At 44.1% G+C, this 21,980-nt stretch overlaps 1 protein-coding gene across 2 annotated transcripts in view; it reads left to right on the top strand.

Moving 5' to 3' along the window:
- LOC105079181 (histone-arginine methyltransferase CARM1) overlaps positions 1 to 19,960 on the top strand; it is a 269,300-nt gene extending 249,340 nt beyond the window's left edge. The window contains exons 14-15 of one of the 2 annotated variants that reach the window (XR_012506360.1): positions 18,022 to 18,291; positions 18,521 to 19,960. The gene's annotated coding sequence lies outside the window, so the exon portion shown is untranslated. Of the gene's footprint in view, positions 1 to 18,021 lie in introns of both variants that reach the window. The other variant, XR_012506359.1, reaches the window with a different exon arrangement.
- The last annotated feature ends 2,020 nt before the right edge of the window (positions 19,961 to 21,980 follow it).

The following is a 21,980-nucleotide window of genomic DNA, read 5'->3' on the forward strand; positions in this document are numbered from 1 at the left end:
TGCCTACACCATTAAATACAGCTATTATCATGTTACATTACCGTAGAGAATGGATTCTCACTGACTTCTCTTCCCAGGCCCATGTCAGTATCCCTCCTAAAGCTTCTGTGCTTCCAGTTATAAGAGGAAAAGGGGCGCATGCCGACCACCCCCATCTACCAGTCTCTCTCCCCTCAGGAACCCGTAATTCCATGGGGCAGAAGGGGTGGCTGTTCATTCCCTCCCCTGCATCATAATCACATTCCCCTCCCTCAGGGCAGCAGTCTCAAGATCTACCTGTCTACTACAGAGTGGCATCTTAGCTCCTTGACAGAAGGAACTCGTCCCTGGGTCACTTATATCTGAAAGGAACTTAGAAAAACCCACTTTCTGCTCATAGCCTAATTTTAAACATATTGTCTTGCTTAGGAAGTCATCTCATTCATTTATTCACCCTCTCTTGCCCTGGATCAAGAAGCCTATATAAAGGATGAACTAAAGGATGGTGATTGAGGGAAAAAATAGAAATACTCTAGCTTAATATTTGCAATATATTGTCTCCATTAAAACATAATTCATCCTTGTTATATTAATATAAGTGAAGTAATATGGAAATCCCACTTACCTGTAACTTACCAGGATAGAGATCCCCTGAGGAACACAACAGAAGTAGTTACCCCTCAGAAACACCACAGGCTGCTGGCACTGTTCCCCAGGTCTTAGGAAATACCTAGAAATGATTTTTTTTAATTTTTTTTTTTGTGTGTGGGGAGGTAGTTAGGTTTATTGACTTATTTTTAGAGGCGGTACTAGGGATTGAACTTGGGACCTTGTGTATGCCAAGAATGTGCTTTACAACTTGAGCTACACCCTCCCCCATACATAGAAATTAGAAAGAAAGAATGTGTTCATCAAAATAAACACTCCAGGGCTATATTCTTTCAAAAATGGAGAAGTTAAACACCATGAGCTTTAGAATCTATGCCAGGTTTGCATGTGTGTGGAGACCGGCAAATTGGGGTTTTGCAGTTTGGCACAACCTGTGGAGGGCTGTTCTGGGCAATTGGAATTGCCTGGCCAGGCCCACTGAGTGATGCTACACTTGAGGAGTGGGCGTGTGGACCTCGTTAGCCCTAGTGGTCAGTTAAAGAAGTTGATGCGGGCTAGGGCAGGAGTTGGAGCTGCAGGTGGTCTCTGGGTGCCACTCCTCAAGTGGGAGGAGCATAAACAGTAAACTTATAAGCAAATAAAATATAAAATGTTAGAATAGGCAGAGTGCTGTGACAAATATAAAACTGGGAGATAGGCTACAGGGTGCCTTGGGGGGTCACAGCTTAGTGCTCAGAGAGCCCTCACCCAGGTGCTAAGTGCTGGGCTGGTGAGGAAGGGGCCACAGGAAGACTGACAGAAAAGAACTCAGGTAGAGATTATGGCAGTTGGAAGGGGTGGCACAGAGGGGTGATGTGATTGGATTTATCCCGTGTCCTGGTTCGCTTTGGTTGCTTTCAACAAGCAGACTGTTTTGTGGGCAAGAATGGAAATAGGGAAATCAGTTAGGAGGCTGTTTCCGTAGAACCAACGAGTGGTGAGGTATTAAGGCTCGGGTTTTAGTAGTGAAGATGCGGAGAAGTGACCAGATTAAGGATCTATTTTGGAGGCAGAGTAACAGAACTTGCAAGAGACTGTCAGTCGGAAAGGAAAAGAATCTAGGTGAACTCCTAAGTTTTTGGTGTGAACCATTCAGGGCTGTTTCCTAAGATGGAGAAGGCTAGGGGAGGAACAGGTTTGGAGGGGAATGGAGAGTTCTATTGTGGGCGTGTGGGGTTGGACACGGCTGCCTGTGTCCAAGTGGAGTTAAGAGCTGGCAGTTAAACGTGGGCATCTGGAAGTCAGGAGTAGCTGAATATGGAGGTCGGGGTTGGGGAGCCACAGAACGGAGAGCACTGTGGTCAGACAAGGTCCCTTGGAAGACTGTGTAGAGAAGAGAGGAGAGCCAAGAGCAGAGAATGCTAATGTGTAAAAGTTGGACAGAGCAGAAGGGGTCAGCCAGAGCACCTGAGTCATCTGCCCAATCATGTAAGAGGAACGAATGACAGGGAATGAAAGAAGAAATTGCTTCCAGGAGGAGGGATGAACAGTTTTGTGTCAAATGTGGCTGTGAGGTCAAATACGATGGAAACAGACCATTGAAATAAGGAACATGGAAGTTATCAGTGGCCTTGAGAAGAGCCATTTCAGGGGAGTGAAGGGTTTAATGACGAAGTGGAGAAAGTGTATCTAGACAGCTCTTCCCAGGAGTCGTGATGGGAAGAGTAGCAGAAATATGGGGAGATCTGGGTCCCTGTATCCGAATCTCTGCCTTGATATGTCCAGCACCTCCTTTCCTCCAATTTTGGTTGGCCTGGGCCCCACCTTGGTTGCTATGGACTCCACGTGGGCTGGAGTCTCTTCCCAAACCTTAGCCCCACGGCTGGGAATGTACAACTGTCTGCGCGATGACCTTGAGGACAAACTTCTGTCTATTAGAATCTCTGTTTAAAGTCAGCGTTAACTGTGTACCCAGGAGAGACATGGACAAAAAGAAAAAGAAGGAGGTAAGTCTTGTCTTTACAGAATTGGAAAAGTTCTATGTACTTGATGGCAGTCAACGACAGTGCTGAGTCTTCAGAAAGCATGACCATCAAAACAGAACTGATGGTGGGAAGTCAGAGAACTCATGTCATCAGCAAGTATGAACAAGGGGACAGAAGGTCATGATGCTGGGAATTATTTAATGTTTGAATTGTCAATACATTCACATGGTTCAAAATTCAAAAAATAGAAAGGATGTACCATGGAGTCTCCTCCTGAGCCCTGTCCCCAGGCCTTCTAGTTCACGCCCGCTAAGTAAACTAATGTAAGTTTCTTGTCCATTCTTGCACACACAGACGGGAACACACAGGCACTCTCCCCACTCTCCACCTTTTGGCACAATGGTATTATACCCTACATACGATTCTGCACTTACAAAGCCAGGAATTTGGCCACATGGAGAGAAGTGGATTTTTGCAGCTTCTCCTAACAGCTATAAAATTCACAGTAAACATTTTTTAGGAAAACAGTTTATTAGGTAGTAGGCATGGTAAATGGAGTCTAAAGTGAGTTTTTCTGTGTCTGGGGGCGTCTGTTGAATGGGGTAGACCTGTGAGGAGGTGGAAGATGCCTGGGAGAGCAAAGGTAGGAAATGTGACGTTTGTGCTTGACAATTCTCATACAAGTTCCCAGGACTGTCATGGAACTTTATCATCACCGATGTGTTTGCTTGCCATCACCCCATCCTTTCCAGTACTTCTGGGAAGGCTCTGCCCTCCTGCCAGCACCCACATGGGGGTCCTTGGCTGGCTCCCTCCAAAGTCAATCAGCTACCAAGATCACCACCTGTTCCCTGTCAAAATTGGCCTTGTATTGCAAACGCCTCCCTCTTGGCTGAGCATCCTCGCGATGCCTCCATCAGGGTTTATGGCGTAACCGGGTCCCCGTGCTCCTGCTTTGATGTCCCACCACCAGCTGCCTATCTGAACCCTGTTCCTAGTAGGGGGCGTGTGCCTCTTGGATGTGAATCAATTCTAACATTAAAAAATAGGACCCTATTTTTTAAATTACCATCTGCCCTGCCAAATGAAGTGAAGCTCATTTTCAGATGATTCCCAGCTGTCATAATAGCATTGTGCCTGGATGGCTCCATCATCCCAGAAGCAAGGAGGGCAATTTTACTTCATGTTTAACTTGATAACAGGAATGGTGACTGGAAATCAGCTCGAGATATTTAGAACAGCTACTTATAATCCCATCAATTAACATTTGTCCACTGCTTTGCTGTTTATAAAGCACTTTGATGTCCACTGTCACAGTATATGTTAGGGAGTGATGGTGGCTCCAAGGAGAGAACAGAACAAGTATTTTAATGCCTAAGCTTAGAAATGGAGAGCAAACAGACAGGTTCTTAGAAAAGAGAATATCGAAAGCAGACCACAGAGCTAAGCACAAAAGAATAAGCGTTACCAGTGCCAAACCCAGAGAGGCTGAGATGGAAATATTGCTGATTCAAGATGGACAGATCCTGGGAGCAGGGTCAAGGCCAGCTGAGGTCCTGTAGCAGTGTTCAGGGTGGAGGATTTTTGGACAACTGTTCAGCCCAAGTAAGTTGTTTTTTTCTTTTGTTTATCACATAGGTAATACATAACTTCATTTTAAAACATCAGAACTGCAGATAAGCCAAAAGAAAATGGTAGTATATTTTCAGCTTCTCTGTCTAGCTCCTCTTACGGCCACATTCTTGGAGACGGTTGCCGGATCTCACTTCTGCTAGTACCTACCACGTGCTGCTGCGTTGTTTCCCTGTATAATGCCCACCTGCTCTCCCTTCCTGTGGTTTGGGAATCGGCATTTTCCTGGCTGGTGATGACTCAGTGATGGACTTAATTGATGATAACTGCGTTTCCTGGGGTGTTGGTACTCATAGTTATCTTTTGTCTCAGAGGCTGAAATGCATAACATATCCATATAAATTGTGAAAGAATTAAGCTAATGAATGTCAAGCAAAATCAGGATTCACTACATTCTGGCTATTTTGATTTGCCATTGTTGAAGAAATGTTTTCTTTATGGTGCTTTCCCCAGAGCCTTACAGACTGGCTTGAACACATTTTTGTGTTTGTACTCCCCACCCTTGCTCCATTTGCCTGTTGGTTTCCCAGCATACAGTAGGCATGTAATACATGTTTACTAAATGAAAGTTCTCTTTCTTAGAGCGTGATGAAGCTGCCCTGTGGATGGATTCAGTAGGCTTTGTTTCCCATGAACTCCTGTTTGAAGCTATTGTCCTGGTGGGAAAGCGAGAGCTGAACTGTTGAAAAGAAAGATTCTCCCCCTTGCGGGTCAGCGTATGGGCGGGTGTGAGGGTTAAGGGCATCCCTGAAGTGTGATGAGTCTGACTGCAGGCATGGGTACCTAAGCCTTGTTACTTAATTCCTGTACTCTGGAAGTTCTCTTCTCAAGACACCCCTCACTCCATCACTCATCTGTCTGGTCACAGTTGTACCCAAAGACCTCAAGTCAAAATGGATCTAAATTCTTGGAGCAAACTAGAAAAGTCAGGCCAGGCTGGGGACTCAAGGTGGATGTGAGCTCTCCAGAATGAAGCCCAGGGATGGACAAGAGAATGGAACAAGAAAGAGTTGCCAGTGAGATTAATACTGGCCTAGCATTTCTGGAACACACTTGAAGGGGCTTTTTTCTCGGGGAACTTCAGATGGTACTAAGCCTCTTCTGTCCCCCCAGAACCCGAAGCTGGCTCAGAGATAAGAGAGGGGCAGGGAGGGGACACAGAAGGCGGGGGAGGAGGATGAGGGCAAAGGGAAGGTGAATTAGAGGGAGAACCGAAGAGAGGGGAATTGTTAGTGGAACCAATGGAAAGAGTAAGGGTTTATCAATCGCCCTTTTCTGAGGTGGTTGTTCATGAGTGTCTTTGTCTTTCTGTCTATCTATTCATTCCATCCTGCCTTTTTCTAAAAGGATTTAAGTTGGTTTCCAAGGATAAATTGTATAGGAGGTTATACTCTAAACTCTAATTGGATAGAATGATGATGGGGACAAAATGGAGCCAAGAGTGGGGCTGGCTACACACTTGCTGGGCTGGATCATTGTGCCTGTGACCATGAGAGGCAGTGACACACATAACCAAACTGAGCGTCTTGCGAGACCTGGAGCTCTGGCCTGTGATGCGTGTCTTCCTCTGGCCGTGTCTCACTTGGACTTAGCACACCCGATCGGGCTCTGTGGGGTGGCCTCTCTTTGCAACGGTGGCAGGGGGAAGGCCGACCTAAATGTGTGTGATGCTGAGTATTATACACGGTAAAACCCAAAGGCAACTATTGTTTCCCCTGCATAAGGCAAATTAACAGAAAGAACCCGCCCAACTATAGAAAATACCTAGTCAGATGTTATAAAACAGCATTCATTTTTTTTCAGAGTTCAAAAAATAACAAATTTTAAAATCCTTTTTTTGAGTTAAGAAAAAAATAGATGTAAAATCTTATTGACAGCCTCTGAGATTCTTTTCTTAGCTGACATCTCCCTCTGCTGACAGTGCCTCCTCTCACTTTTCCCTCGCAACCCAGCAGGGAAGTCCTTTGAAACTGACTTGCCTGTGAAATGCCTTTGAGTCCGTGCTCAGAGACTGAGGAGGACCAGGGGGAAGATCATACGTTCTGCTTGGGTCTTGGGGCATGGGAGCCGTGCAAGTTCAGGCAGCAGTAGGATCCACCTGTCTGGAGCTCAGAAGCGAGACCTCAGACAAAGAGACAAGTGGCAGAGTGGTCAGTGGGAGTGAAGGAAAGAAAAGAGGAGGAGGAGGAGGATGCCTGAACCTTGAGAGTCTCTCCGACATAAAGGTCAGGCAGATGGGTAGGAGCAAAACAACATGAGTTCAGTTGTTCGTTCCTCTGCCGGCCTTTTTACAGCCGTGCATCTTGGCTTGTTTAATCCCAATGTTGGGAAACTCACTCCTCCATTGTCAAGACTTGTTTGACAGTGTTTATTGTTAGAAAGTTATTACTTATAATGAGCTGGAATCTGCTTCCCCACAATCTCCATCCGTTTTTATCATTCTGCCGTTCTGTGCTCTAAAGATAGAATCCGTCACCTCACACGTTTTTCCCAACAAATGCTTCCCCGTGAGAATCCCGTGAGAAAAATATGGCTAAACGGTTCAATTACCCAGTTCACGGTCTAGTCCATTCCTCCCCCACCATTGTGAGCCCTTGTGAGCAAGGACTCCCCTCCCTCCCCAGCCTCCAACCTGCCACTTTCAGGGAGGCTGTCTGTTGTACTGAAAATACCCCTTGTGTGATCTCTTTGGACCTCGTATCAACTGAGTGAGCTGGGCATCATTATTACCCCTTTCTAGGTGAGAGCACTGAGGCTCAGACCTGTTACTTGCACAGAGCCGCGCAGCGAGTGTGTGGTAGACCCCGGCTTGACGTTCACGTCTCTCTGATAATCAAAGCTTGAGCGCTTAAGTCAACGTGATGCTCTCTGTTTTGTCTCTAGACAACTTGGGACATAGACAAAGGCCACAGTGGTGTCCACCAGGCTGAGCCAAACTGTGATAATACCTACTTGAAAATTGGTAATTTGAGGTTAGGGGGCTTATAGATGAAACAGGTAGGATTTTGTTTCTGGACACAAGTTTCTTCCCAGCTGAGGCTCATGTCTCTTCCTTATCTCGGTGTCCATGTTCGTGGAGCCGCCTTCCTTCCCAGCTTCATCCCATCAGCGGAGCGGTTCTGACAGTGACTCCTGTTTGACTCCACATGGGGCTCAGCCACCCGGCCGCCCTCCCGCTCAGCGCTCCGTCCACACAGGACTTCTGCTGTCCTCAAGTTTGGGTCAGTCCTTCCAGCACCCATTATTCTGAATTCCTCCAGAGGGCAACAGATTCCTGCTGGCCATATTTTGGATGTCATGGGCTCCCCACTAACCATCTCTGAAGTTAACCTCAAACAGTTGCTAGTACTTCTTTTATATATATATATATATATATATATATATATATATATAAACTTTTTTTATTGAGTTATAGTCATTTTACAATGTTGAAAAGGGAATGAGTACTGGATGATACGTTGTGAGTGTCACTGAGAACGTAAGTGAAGTGTCCAACACAGTGCCTGCTCTGCTCCACATCTACACAAAAGTAGTAGCTATTATCAGTCTGAGGTGGGAAACTAAAAAAATCTGTGATGGTTCTCTGCACCTGGAGAAGATAATTAGCGGAAATGCAGGCGGCAAAGGGAGAGAGAAGTCATGGGGGTGAGAGAGCAAATGAAAGGCAGTAAGTATCATGAAAGCCATAGAAAGAGGTGTTTTCCTCCAGTCCTGCTTCCTAGCAGACATTCAAGAGTCTCTGTCTCGGGTGTGGCTAAAAGATGCAGGGGGTTTTCAAGATTTGTTTCTGTGGAGACGTGGGGATAAAGACAGACAGCAGACAAACGGAGCAGGTCTTAAGGAAATAAAAGCCGTACTGAAGACTATTTATAAAGTGTGGCAAGAAAAGAAAGCAGAAGAGAGAGGCAGCCATCCAAGGGCACCGGGTTATGTCAAGTAGATGATGGATAATACTCGCTGAGTATTTATCACGGGGCTGGAGAAGCAACTGAGGGAGTGAGTGAAGATGCTTGTAGCTCAATCAGATGACTTTGGTAATGTTGACGGTGTTTACTCTGTGGCCTATATCCCTTTTTGGTAATAGTGGGGGGGGGTGGGAATTGGGAGGGTTAGACAATATTTTCGGCCCAAAACACATCTTTACCAAGAGCATTAGGCAAAAATCCTTTCACCTGCTACATCCTGTGGCTGTCTCAACTTCCCACCTGTTTCACAGTACCCTCCAATTGTCTGAGATCTGAAATAAGGGGTCAGTCGGAGAAGACCCGGGAATACCAGTTTGGTTGGAAGGTGATCATCATGGATTTGGAGGTGTGTCAGTGTGAGGCTGAGAGTTTAAGTCCACTCAGGAGCATCTCCTGAGGTTCTTAGGCTCACATTGGCAGAGGATGGATGAAAATCCATTTATCTGTTCCCCAAGCCCATTACCTAGATCCAGACCCCCACTCGGTGGGTCCTATTGATTAGGAAGAAAGAGTCTAAGCTTCACAGGGCTAGGTGGTTACTGTCATACTGGCCATTTACTTAGACCAGGGCTGTGAGGAAATGTAGGAGAATCCTCTAGGGGTCTCATCAATGCAAATTCTGCCTAAATTAATCTGGGGTGGGGGTGGGGTGCTGAGAGTCTCTGTTTTTAACAAGCTCCCTGGTGGTGCAAATGCATACGCTGCTGGAACCAGTGTGATAAAGCATGCTTTGGGTAACAAGGCCACCTCATGTGGGACACTGGTTTGCCCACACTCACCACTGTGACATCTGATGGGTACCTGAGGCACTCTTGGTGTCCATTCCGCTCCAGCACTGGATTCCTCCCTCCCACACTCCGCACCACCAACCCCTGCCAGGAAAATGGCAAGAAATAAAAATTCAGCAACAACAGTTGCTTGGAATCTTGAATTTACAGCTTCAAGATCTTTTCCCTCTATTTGCTTTGGTGGGGAAAATGTTTTTCTTTTTTGAATCTCAGAATTCTTGATTTTTTTTTTTTTTTTGACCATCACCATTTGGCACAAACCCCCTTTTGTTGATTTGGCATTTCCTCTGTGCCTGAACTTTCTGGCTTTGGAAAAAGCTTCCGTCTTTTATGAGGCGCTTTTAACCTGCAGGATTTCCATTTAGCTTAATTGGCATATTTATGTATTGAGATGGGTGCCTAGAGGGCTCGGGCCAAGCGTCTTTTGTGAAAATCGAAAAAAATGAAACGAGCTGTTCTCACAGTTGCATGCCCTTCAGTCATGGGGTGCGGTAAAAGGCTCATCGTTTACAGGCTGCAAAAGCTCAGGCAGATCAATAGGCAGAATGCAACTCAGGAGTCATTTAGAAAGGCCAAACTCAGGATTCTCAAAGCCCAGGTATTTCAGTAGCTTGGCCATTACTAATTCCTGGTAAATCCTTCCTGGGCCTCCATTCCATCTCTCCGTTAAGGAATGGCCTTCTCCACTCCTGATGAATCGTCCTCCTCGGGTTAAGCCAGAGAACCTTCTCCTGGGGGACGATTTGTAAAGCGTGAGGAGCTGACTGTTCCCGGCCAGCCCCCTCTGATGACAGGCCCAGCTGCACGCTGGCCCTTTTCAGGCCACTTCTGAAGCCTGGCATGCTTTGAAGGCAGGTATGGGAATTGCTTCTCACTGGTTTAATATAGCTGTGGTTAACGACTTGTAGGGTTTTATGTAGTCCAGCCCCGCTAGGCATTGTCTCTACTAAGTGTGTCAAGAGGCAAGAGAAGGTCAGAGGGCCTGGGACACAGGGCAGGGCTTTCCTCCAAGCCAGGCTGAGAAATGTCTCCTTAACAGGAATTCTTAGGACCTCCTGAAGAGTTGAGAAAGAATGAGGGACCTTTTGGTGGCTCCTGAAAGAATTTGGCCTCTGGACTCAAAAAGGCATGTTTCAGCAGAGGGGCAGGTGGTATCAGAGTAGCACAAATGCCAGGCTTGGGTGAGTTCATAAAAAGATACAGGTGAGTTTCAGGGGAAAGCCTATGGAATTCTGCTCTCACCTCTCCTCCAGGTAACTTGGAGAAGTCACTGACCCTTCAGATTCCCTCTTCCAGTGTCACAGGGACACAGGCCCCAGCCTTGCACTGAACGAAAGGAGGTACAGGAGCAGTCTTGAAGTATTCACTCCTCCTCCAACCCCAGAGCGATTGCTTACAGCATAGTAAGGACTCCCTCCCCGCAGTGCTGCTTCTCCTTACATTTTAGAAGATGTGCCCCCCACCAGAGGAGTTGCCTAGTAAGATGGCAGCAAATGGCAAAGATCAACCGCGATTCTCTGGTGCCCAGGGCTCCACCATGGAGTTCTTCCTTTACTCAAAGTCATCTCCACTCACATAGATGAGCCCTTCAGGTTCCATCCAAGGCAGCATTGCTGGAACAAGAATTCAACATGAACACGAGGAATGCCTCTGATGAGGGATGTTAGATGTATGAAACAACAAATCAAAAATGACCAAGGCAAGGGGGAGGGTATATCTCAAGTTGTAGGGCACATGCTTAGCATGCCCTAGGTCCTGGGTTCAATCCCCAGTACCTCCTCTAAAAATAAATAATTACCCCCCCCCAAAAAATAAATGAAATAAGAAAAAAAATTTTTTTAAATGACCAAGGCAAAAACTGTGATATTTTAAATAGAGAACATAACGGATGGAATAAATAATGGGGTAGATATAGCAGAAGAATGAAGCAGGGAATTGGAAAATAAGTTTGTAACAAATATAGACAATGTGCTGATAACTTTAAGATATAAGGGACCTGCATATATTGAAAAAATAAAATCTCTTAACATTCCAGTTTTTGAACATGCAAAGGATATAAGCAAAAATTCTCAGTAGAAACAGGAAAGACCAATAACCATGAAAAAAATCCAAGCTTACCAATAATAAAATAGATATAAAATCAAGCAATGAAATACTGGTTAAGTCCCAAGTTGGAAAAGATGTAAAGCAAATACATGTGGATGTCTTTGATGAGTGTTTAAGTAGGAATATCACTGGGAGAGTTACGAGCTTTATCCGTGATACAGACGTTAGTGTAATACCTACAGCTGGGGCTTGATGGAATCTTGAGACAGTGTGGGTGCACTGGGTACCTACTAATGAGCCAAGCATGACCAAGGCGGGGAGTGAGGGAGGCCCTCTCCCAGGCAGCTGGTTCACAGTTTCTCTGCAGGCCAATTTTAAAGTATGAATTAAGACACTCTTGACCTACTAGTAGTCCAGAGATCTGTACAGAGACGTGGGCAGAGATTTGTGATGTCCAACCTCTGCTCTGTTCACCTCCTCTCCTCTCTTCTTGCCCTCAAAGGCAAAGCCTCTTCATCCCCCCATTCTGGCTCTCACAGTGACCTGTTCACTTCATTCAGCCTTTGCTGAACTACAAGAAGGGTGGTTGCCTTCTGGCAGCCATCTTGGATGATGGAGTAGCGTCCTCGGGGATGCAGCCATGGCCCAGGGCAGCGAGGCAAAGAAGGAAAATGCCTGTATTCTTGGTAGCAGTGAGTCACCACACCAGCCTTGGACTGCCTACCTCTGGGTCTTTTTTATGTCACAATATATACCCCTCATTTGTTTAAACCATTCAGATCAGGTCTCTAATTACCAGCCATCGAATGCAGTTTAAATCTGAAGGCTTTTAATAACGGTTTTGAGCTTAGTTAACTCTGTCCACTAGCGAGCTTGCCATAAATTTCTCTTTGGTTGCAGGCATTTGGGTGAGTCTGACATCCACTTCCTGAAATGCTATGAAACTTTCATTAATCATTGAGTAGTTTATTTTCTGCTCAAATTTTTCAAATCCAGCTGTTCTGTGGCACTCTAGAGCAGGAGGCTGATGATGCGTGGAGAGGTCTTGTCCAAGGAATACACCAGAGTGAGCAGATGTTAAAGGGCTTTAGCAGTTAAAATGGAAAGAACATCTGTAAAAATAGATCTTGCAGATAGATGAGGCCAAACATTACAAGGAGGGGAGGAGGGGTTTGCAGGGGAGGCGGAGGTGACCAGAACCGACAAGGAAGCTGGCATAGGTGGGATAAGGGTGAAGGCACAGTGGCCCCAGGGCACTCTGCTATTGTGTGTTATCTTGCTTAAATTCACCATGAAATGCAAAGTTGGTTTGATCTGTTGACATCATTTGTAAACAACCTCTTCATACCTCAAATAATGTCCGTCAGACTTTGATGTTTGCTTCCTGGTTTTGTTAATACGTTGTAAGTATTTTCATCATGCGTCCCTCCTGGGCAGTACTGACTGCGTCAGTGATTGCGCATAGCAAGAATATTTGATTTTCACAAAAGTATTTCATATAAAATATTCAACCTATATCAATTCTTTACTCTGCATGAGGGGACACGGGTAAGAAAGTTTAGAGAAGCATTATTCAAAATAGCAAAAAACTGGAAAAGGTGTCCATCAAAGTGAAACTGATAAATTGGGCTATAGTCTAGCTATATTCAGCCACAGAATAAAAGCTACATACAACAATCTGGATCAATCTTTTTTTTTTTTTTTTTAATTTTGAGCAAAAAGGGGCCAGTAAAAAGGACAGGTTTTCTATGACTCCACTTTCATTACGTCCCAAAAACAGGCAAAGTCTAAAGTGTAGTGTTTAGAGGTACACACTTAGATGGTAAAAATGTGAAGAAAAGCCAGAGGTGATGAGCCTATGAGGGCTGGGTGGGGCAGGGGGCAAAGCTGACGTGCACTAACACCCTTCCAGCCTCACTGGGGAGAGAAACGAAGCCTGAGAGACTCTCATTCCCTAAGGATGCTGAATACGTAGTTTCTAAAATGATACATAGCATATCAGGATTGGAAGGAAACTTACAGATCATTAAGATGAGAAGCCCTCTGATTTTTTCATTTCAATTTTTCTGTTTCAAGACAACTTTAGAGATTTCAAGAGAGGATTGCCACACTTTTTATTTTGCCAGGTAAGGTATATTTAAAAGCATATTACCATCTATCATTGTCATTACTTCATAAAAGGAATGGCATTTCACCCTTATAAAGTAAGAGATTTAAAAATAGAGTAAATGATAGTCCTTTAAATTGGATAAATTAAGGTTTATGAACCATGTTGCCTATATCTTTCCAGGGGCTTTGTAAAAATTTTATAACGGACCATCAGCAATCCCTAGACTTGCATATGGTGAACGTTGACCTCATTGGCCACTCCTTTAATAATTGAGCCTTCTTGTGAAATCTGTGAAAAGTGTTGCTTGCCTGAGCACTTCTGGTGAAAGAGAGCTCTCTCCCTCCTCATGATGTCTCTTCATCTTTGAACGTCTGCAACTATTTGAACATTCTCCTGTTTGTTGAGCCTAATTCCAGTTCTTTCCCTCTTGCTTATTGTTCCTCAACCAGCGATTGCACATACTGTCCAGATCGTCCAGTCTTCTACTTGTCAGCCTCAAGAGCTGAGCAGCACCCTTCATCCCCCACACGGGACCTCTGCGCCGCCTCATGTTTAAACAGCCTCAGATCTTTTGCACAGATTTCACTTACATATCTCAAGTCATCAGCATCCTTGTTGTCACCCTACTAATAGTGTTCCTCTTTGTCTACATCCACTTTAAAGATGTGATGTTCCAAGCTGAGTACGACTTTCCAGGTGGTCGGCCTAGCCCAGGGGAGAGTTGGTCCATCATCTCTCTTACTCTAGACATTATACTTCCTCATTTAATGTAGCCGAAAATTGCCCAGGTCAACTCTCTGATGCTTATTAACTCATTTAATAAAGACAATCTCATATGTGTTTCAGTGTGCATTTAGAAATTGGTTGGTCATAGAAAGGATAGGATAGTGACTCTTACAATTTGATAAGATATGAGAATGGCCAGTTATTTTTCACATGCTCCAAATTGACCTAATTTGTGCTTAACCCACATCTCTCCACTTGTCAGAAAGTATACCATTAGCGAGGACCTCACACGTCTTTCAGAGGACTCACGCGTGGTTGTGGTATGCCAGTCAGTGTGTTGTGCTCCAAGAAAAACGGAAATGAACTCAACAAACCGCCATTTGTCCTCGGAGACTGCTCGCTCGCTCCCCCTACTGGCAATAAGTTATCTTACAGCTTCTCCAGGCTGGCCGACTCTCCTCTAAAACTGGGACTCAGCTCCCCAGTCTGTGGTTTGAAGAATTTATTTTCGTCTTTCTTGGAAAGTTAAAATAATGTGGATTTTCCACTTACAGTCTTCTGTCACCAGTGTTACTCACGAGGTTACAAAAGTCCCACCAGCAGTAGTTTAATATCTCATTAACTACACGCCTTGATTTGCCTGGGCCAAGAGGCACCAAAGTGAAATGGTAAAATGTCCTTACCCACTTTGTGCATAATGATGAAGTAAAACAATTTACAAGGAAATTAAATTATTAATAATAAAAGTACTAGCTTTCTTTTGTAGTATTAAAAGATTGTGTGTTTGTATAGATTTTATCCCAGTCTCTAGTATTTAGCAGTATGTATATAGCTAAATATATCATTATTATATATATTTGATTGCATATTTAATAGAAATTCACTCATGACCCACAAGTGTTTTGCGGAGAGATGGTCTGAAACACAAGATTTCTTTTTTTTCAAATTCAAAAAAGAAGAAAATACTTTCATAAAATATTCTCCAACCTAAATAAAAAGTGTAAATGCACCAACATTGCATACAATTAAGATATTTATGCATAGTGTATTACTTATAATTACCAAACCAAAGCTTGTTCTCTGTTTTCCTATTATAATTCTTGAGAAATCACTTTCCACTCTTAAAATCACTCTTCAGAACTCACCCATGGTATTTTTGTTCTGTCGGCAGCAATAAAATACAGTGGTAGAAAAAAGACTGAAAATTTTAAATTTGAGAATTATTTGCACTCCCATTCCATTTCTGGTCTGCGTCATCCCTTTAACAAACATTACTTGAGCGCACCCAGCGCTGTTGTTTTAGGCACTGGGGAGATGGAATTGAAACAGACAAATCCCTGCCCTTTCTTTAGTGTGGGAAACAGACAGCAATAAAGTAAATTTGCAAATAGATAATATAGATGAGGGTAAGAGTGTTGAGAAAGTAAAGCAGGGTAGGGGATAGAGATGAAGGGTTGTGGTGGTGATTACCTGGAATTAGCATTTTTGCTCATCACAATTTCAAAACTACAGCAAGGACAAGGCCTGCCCCTGAATCTCATTTACTGCCTTAATAAAGAAGCACTTGCATTGCTGTATCTCACATTTTCTTCAATATTCTGATGACTGCATTTCAGTATAATTGGCTTACTTTGTAATCCTATGCATTCTAAATCCTTTGCATTTTAAAACATGATGCTAAGTGGATGTTTCTAGTAGACATCACAGTGGAAGTTTCTGTGGAATGGTGAATGTAAATCATGTTTTTAACTCAGTTTTTCCCCCCTTACTTTGATGCCTAGCACAGGGCTGGGCTTGTGTATTTGACATGTGTTTGATTGAGGATTGGTTGAAGGGACTCTGGAATGGGTGACATTTGAGGTTAAAATAGATCTTGATATATGTGTCATGAATTCATTGAATGATGGGTGATTTACTTGGAGGGAAAAAAAAACACACACAACATGATGCTGAGACCGAGTTCAGAAGCCTCAGCCAAAGGGCTGAGAACTCCTGTACTAAACTCTGTTGAGAACTTGGTTGAGAAGAACAGAATCCTTCAAGTCATTCCGTGCCAAGGGAGCCTGCAGGTTTGCCTAAGACTGATAGGACCACATTCACCCCCTTGCCCCTGGGGCTCCAGGCACTTGATGAATTATAATCACGACTCTCCTCTCTAGCTTGCTGCAGGTCCTGGTCTGTTACCCATCCTGTGGTTTTGGATATTGTCAGGCATTTCAGGGGAAACAGTGCCATCTGCTGGCAAATGTTCTTCATCTGCTGCACACGTCTATCTCTTGGAGCTAGAAACCTTCACAGCAGAACACGTGGGATTTAGAATAGTCAGTGCACAGTTCTACCTCGTTTCTTTCCACTGTGTCCTGTCTTGCCAGTTCCCAATCTCACAGATTCTATGCATTATAATAGTCAAGCAAGGTTCTGCAGAATCACACTTTATGTCTCCTTTTTAGAAATGTTCAGCAGCAGGCAGTGTCTGGCAGTGTTTCAGTTACAGCTCTCACAGGGCTATGATAATGGTGACAGTCTCTCTCCCTTCAAAAAAGCATTTTCAATTGTGATACTGCTTGGAGTGTTTCAAATGCAAGGTGCACAGAGAGACAGGGCTGCAGAGAGTCCATCTCTGTCTGTCTGGAAGCTCGGGTGGCATTGATCTTAGTGGACTTTCTGGGTTTCTGACACATCAACCCTGGATTTGCTTCCGTGTTTTGACCAACTTGTCCTTGAGTCATCAGTTGTGATGCTGGCTCCTCACCTGGGCTCGCTCTGCTACTTCTCACCTCCTCAACCACTTCTCACGACTTCTGCTGCCTCTCTCCCTGGTCCAAGCCACCAGCCTTTCCTTTCAGCTTATCATAGCAGCTCCTCACTGGTCTCCCTTCTCCTAACATTGTCCCCTTGAGTTCATTCTCCATGTGGCAGGCAGTGCTCCTGTCAAGACACAAGTCAAATCATACCACTCCTCTGTTGAAAATCCTTCTCCCTCAGAGTGAAAATAAGTATTCCCAATATCCCACAAGGCTCTGTACTCAGGCCTGCAGATAACTCTGATCTCATCTCTATTACCCTCGCCCTCCTTGCTGTTCCTCAAACAAACCAGGCACGTCTCTGCCTCGGGACATCTGTACTTGCGGTTCTCTCTGCCTAAAACACTGTTCCTCCAGGTACAACATGGCTCATTCTGTCACTTCTTTCACAGGACCAGAGACCCATACCCCTTATTCTACTTTTCTCTACAGTACGTACCACCATCTAACATTTTCTGTATTCTACTTACTGATTTTTACTGTCTTCCTCTTCCTGCTGGAACCTGATCTCCATGAAAGTAGTGATTGTTGTCTCTGCAGTGTAGTAGAGTATCCCTAAAATGTCTAAAAACGTACTAGTCACAGGACAGAAAATCCAATGTCTGCTGTACGACGCGTATTTCCTGCCATTAGGAGAGCACGTGCTACCTGGCGGGTGAAACTTATTTCACCCCCGCAGTGAGGTCTGTCCCCCACCTGCCACTCAAGATGCGTCTGGCCTGTGAAGTCGCTGGATGCTGCCCATGTTCTGAGCGACAGCAGGTTTCTCTGCTGCTTATAGCATTAAAGCAAGATGGCCAAAAGCACAGTGGCCCAAATCTACTTTTTTTTATGTCAGTTTGAACCAACTTTGGGACATAAAGATCACTAAACAACAAGTTTTGACTGTGATTACTTTGGGGGGGGGTAACAGTATATGAACTGACAATGCTCATGTAGGATGGCTGTGCTTTAGTTTCTCCTGAGAGCTTTTTTAAAATACCAGTGCTTAGACTCTTCCACTAAGGGATTCTGACCCCATCGGTCTGCGCTGCGGGGTGGGGGCAGTCAGGCTCCCAGCTACGAGGTAATTCTGATGTACAGCTAGGGATGAGAAACACTAATTCAGGACTTTGCAGCTGACAGTGCTTTCATGCATTATTGTATCTGCTTCTGACATTAAGCCCATGTAACAGGTGGGTTGGTGGTGGTTTTGTCCCCATTTTACAGGAGATCCAAGAAGATAACTGACTTGGCAGTCAGGAAGTCTAAGAGCTAGGATTTGACTCCAGCTGGGGCCCCAGATCCAGGACTCTTTCCCACCAGAGTGTGGCGAAAGCCACCACTAATCAGGTCATACACCCATCCGTAACAGCCTTCTCCTTGATAATGTGTTTCTAACTGTGGTTCATTGTCTAGCTTCTCCACAAGACTGCAAAACAGAAGAACAGAGGCCAGGCTGCCTTCTTTGCACAGAGCCTCGCACAAGATCTGTTGGGTGAACGCGTGAACAAATGACCAAATGAATGAATGCAGCTGTTGTGCTACTGGCCCTTCTGCTCTACTCTTCAGCAAGTTCATTGTCAGTTTGGTTGTTTTTGTCCTGCTTGGATGGCTGAACTGCCCCGTGGAAGTTACACTCAGATGCTGGTTTTACTCCCGGAACATCTGAGCTCACGTTTCACTCAGGTCAGAGGAACTGCCAGAAACCCTCTTTCCATTCCTTTCCCCCAGCACATTTCTGCCCTGAAAGGGTGAGTGGGGCATCGGCATAAAGAAATTAAATTTGTCTGCTCAGATGTCCCAAACTGGCAGGCTTGTCGTAAGTGAGTCTCAGCGAAATGATTCTCTTTCCCACCAAATCAGAGTGGAAAGAGAAGGGAAGAGTGATCTTCATTAAGATGTTTTCACCCATCAGTTTCTTTCCAGGTGAATCTCGTGGCTTCCTGCAGACTGGAAAAGCCCCATCACCTCCATTCAATGACGTTACAGCCTCATTTCAAGTCTCTGACTGGAGCCTGTGGACCAGTGTTTCCCAGCCTCTCATCAGTGACATTTGGGGCTGGATAATTCTTTGTATTGGGGTGAGGAGTGTCCTGCGTATTGTAGTTTGTAGTGGCAGTCCTAGTCTCTACCCTCTAGAAGCCAGTAACCCCCATCCCCATGATAATTTTCTGTTGTTGTCTGGGGCACAATGCCCAGCTATGTTGTCAAGTGATATTCTAGTTGTTTCTGGGAGGGTGTTTTGATGAGATTAACATAGAAATTGGTAGACTTTGAGCAAAGCAGATTGCACCTGTCATGTGGGTGGGCCGCATCCAATCAGTTGAAAGCCTGACTAAGAACAAAAGACTGACTGCCTGGAAGCAAGAGGGAATTCTGCCAGCAGACGGCCTTTGGACTTGGACTGCAACATCAGCTCTTCCCTGGGCCTCCCTCTTGATGGACTTTCAACTTGAATTACAGATTTTGAACTTGCTGGCCAGCATAATCACAGGAGCCAGTTCTTTAAAATCACTTTCTCTGTGTGTGTGTATATGGAGATTTTTTTCCTTTGGAGAATTCTATTACACCCCGGTAGTAGCAACCCCAGATGTCTCCAGGCATTGCCAGGTGACCCCCCAGGGGCAGAACAGTCTCAGCTGAGAATGACCACTGGTGACAGATGAGGCTGGCGTTTTCTCACGGCATAGTTTCTGGAGAGGCTGACCCGGTTAGAACAGTCCAGAACCTAATGGAGGCTAAAATACCTCCTGGAAGGTGTTCTCTGTATGTAATTCAGTTGGAGTTTGTTCCAAGCCTGACCTGACCACAGACGTCTCAAGGAATCTCTGGAATCTTACAGCCTTGAGCTATAAAATTCTCCCTTCTAGGAAAACCATATCATATTTGCCTGAATTTTACTTCAAAAAAAAAAAATAAATAAAAGCACATCACATTTGAATCCTTACAGATTTTTTCATTTAAAAGACTTTTAATTATCTTGTGATGAAAAATCAACTACAGCTTAGAGAAGATGAGCCACAAACTAGCTCAATCCACACAGACTTTGGATGTGAGTCACAGGCTCCTGAGAGGATCAGTTAAGGGGGGGGAGGGGGTGCAAAGAAATATGATGCAGTCATTGTTCCCGAGTGGTGAACTCGAAAGTTGTAAGTCCCTTCTGAAAACAGTATGAGGTGACTCCAGAAACGCCTCTGTTGATGACAGGGGTACTTGCACCGATAATGTATATGGAGACTTTATTAAATGGAATGTGAGAGTAAGGACAATATTTCCACATTTATATCTTATTTTAAATGTGGCTTTAAGTATGTCCATGTACTTAATAAATTAAATACTACATTTGGCCAATTCACTTCTATGTATGAAAGTTTGATTAACCAACTCAGTCCAAATGGACTTTTGTGGATTCTCTCGCGGACAGGAAGGAGCCCTGCGTAGTCAGCATCCATGGTATTTGTAAGGCAGAAGGGTCGGCGGGTCACGTCCCCCTCCCTCCCACGCCTCCCTCCACCTTTCTGCTCTTTGCCTTTTTCTCGACTTCCCTTGCTCGTTCTCACCCCAGCCTCCTCTTCTGCTTCACTTTCCCAGGTTGTCGTCTTGGTCTCCTTGGCGTCTCCTTTTTCCTTTCAAATATGTATCTTTCAAAGATCTCCATCCCCTGGGACATAGATACCCATTCTTGTTCACATATCAAATTTGATGGAAATAAGAGAAGTATTTAGCAGAGATGGGGAAGGGAATCAATCTTGTTATGTCACTGAGAGCGTGTCAGCCTGGAGGTGGCTCCGCAGACAAGGTCTGGGAAAAGTTGTGCGGAGGATGGTTCCACCCATACGCTTGGCAAAATATCACTCATTGCCCTCCCATGTGAATCTCAAAACGGAGCACATAATTTCAACAAAGCAAATGGAAAAAAGGAAAGTCAAGGTTAGATATTTATTCTACTGCAGGTATGAATTTGCTGCAAGAATCAGCTTTTTGTCTTTTGAAGTCAGATTGATTTGGCTACGCTCCCAACCACCAGAGGTAGTGAGTACTTTCAGCTGGGTCGGTGGAAACCTCTCCCTCGCTCACGGATCATAAAGAGTCCAATAGGACGTTAGCTGCCCACAAAATTGAGGAAATGAGCCTTTCATCTTTCATTTGTGAGGGTTCCTGCATCCCTTGGGTGAGATACCTCCGAGGTGTATGTTCTACACTGGCTCCCAGGGTCCCCCAACAAGATTGATCTCTAATCATCCACAATGGTAAATTGCTTGACAATGAACACTTTGTTGGCTGCCTTCTGTTCCCCATCTCTCTCCCCAGGTACCGTACTGGTATTTCCTGGCATCACCCCCAAAATCAGTTATTTTCACTTGAATCTTAGTTTTAGGGTTAACTTCTGGAGCAACTCATTCTAAGACACTACCTCTCATGTCAGATCCCACAACACAGTCTTGTTATATTGAACTTTATTTAATTAATTTATTTTTAACTTTTTTAATTGAAATATAGTTGATTTACCATGTTGTGTTAGTTTCTAGTGTACAGCATAGTGATTAGGTCATACATATATATTCTTTTCCATATTCTTTTTCATTATAGGTTATTACAAGATACTGAATATAGTTCCCTGTGCTATATGGTGTAAATTTGTTGTTTATCTGTTTTATATATAGCAGTTAGTATCCGCAAATTCCAAATTGCCAGTTTACCCCTCCATCCTCTCCCTTCCCCCCTCCGCCCCCGGGAGCCATAAATTTGTTTTCTATGTCTGTGAGTCTGTTTCTGTTTTGTAAATAAGTTTATATGTATCATTTTTTAGATTACACATATAAGTGATATCCTATGATGTTTGCCTTTCTCTGTCTGGCTTACTTCACTTAATACGATAATCTCTAAGTACATCCATGTTGCTGCAAATGGCATTATTTCATTCTTTTTTTTTTAACACTGAGTAGTATTCCATCATATAAATGTATCACAATTTCTTTATTCAGTTATCTATCAATGGACATTTAGGTTGTTTCCATGTCTTTGCTATTGTAAATAGTGCTGCTATGAACACTGGGGTGCATGTATCTTTTCAAATTAGAGTTCCCTCCAGATATATGCCCAGGAATGTGATTGTTGGATCATATGGTAAGTCTATTTTTAGTTTCCTTATATACTCATATTAAACTTTAGATACATGCCCAGGAATGTGATTGCTGGATCATATGGTAAGTCTATTTTTAGTTTCTTAAGGAATCTTTATACTCATATTAAACTTTCTTTAAAAGTTCAAAGAGATTAAAAAACAAAAACTTTGCTAACATCACCATCTCCACTCAGACATCTTTGGCAACTTCCAGTCGATAAAGTACAAATGGTCTGTGTCTTGAGACTCT

Source organism: Camelus bactrianus, chromosome 4 (genome assembly GCF_048773025.1).
Source record: "Camelus bactrianus isolate YW-2024 breed Bactrian camel chromosome 4, ASM4877302v1, whole genome shotgun sequence".
NCBI lineage: Eukaryota > Metazoa > Chordata > Mammalia > Artiodactyla > Camelidae > Camelus > Camelus bactrianus.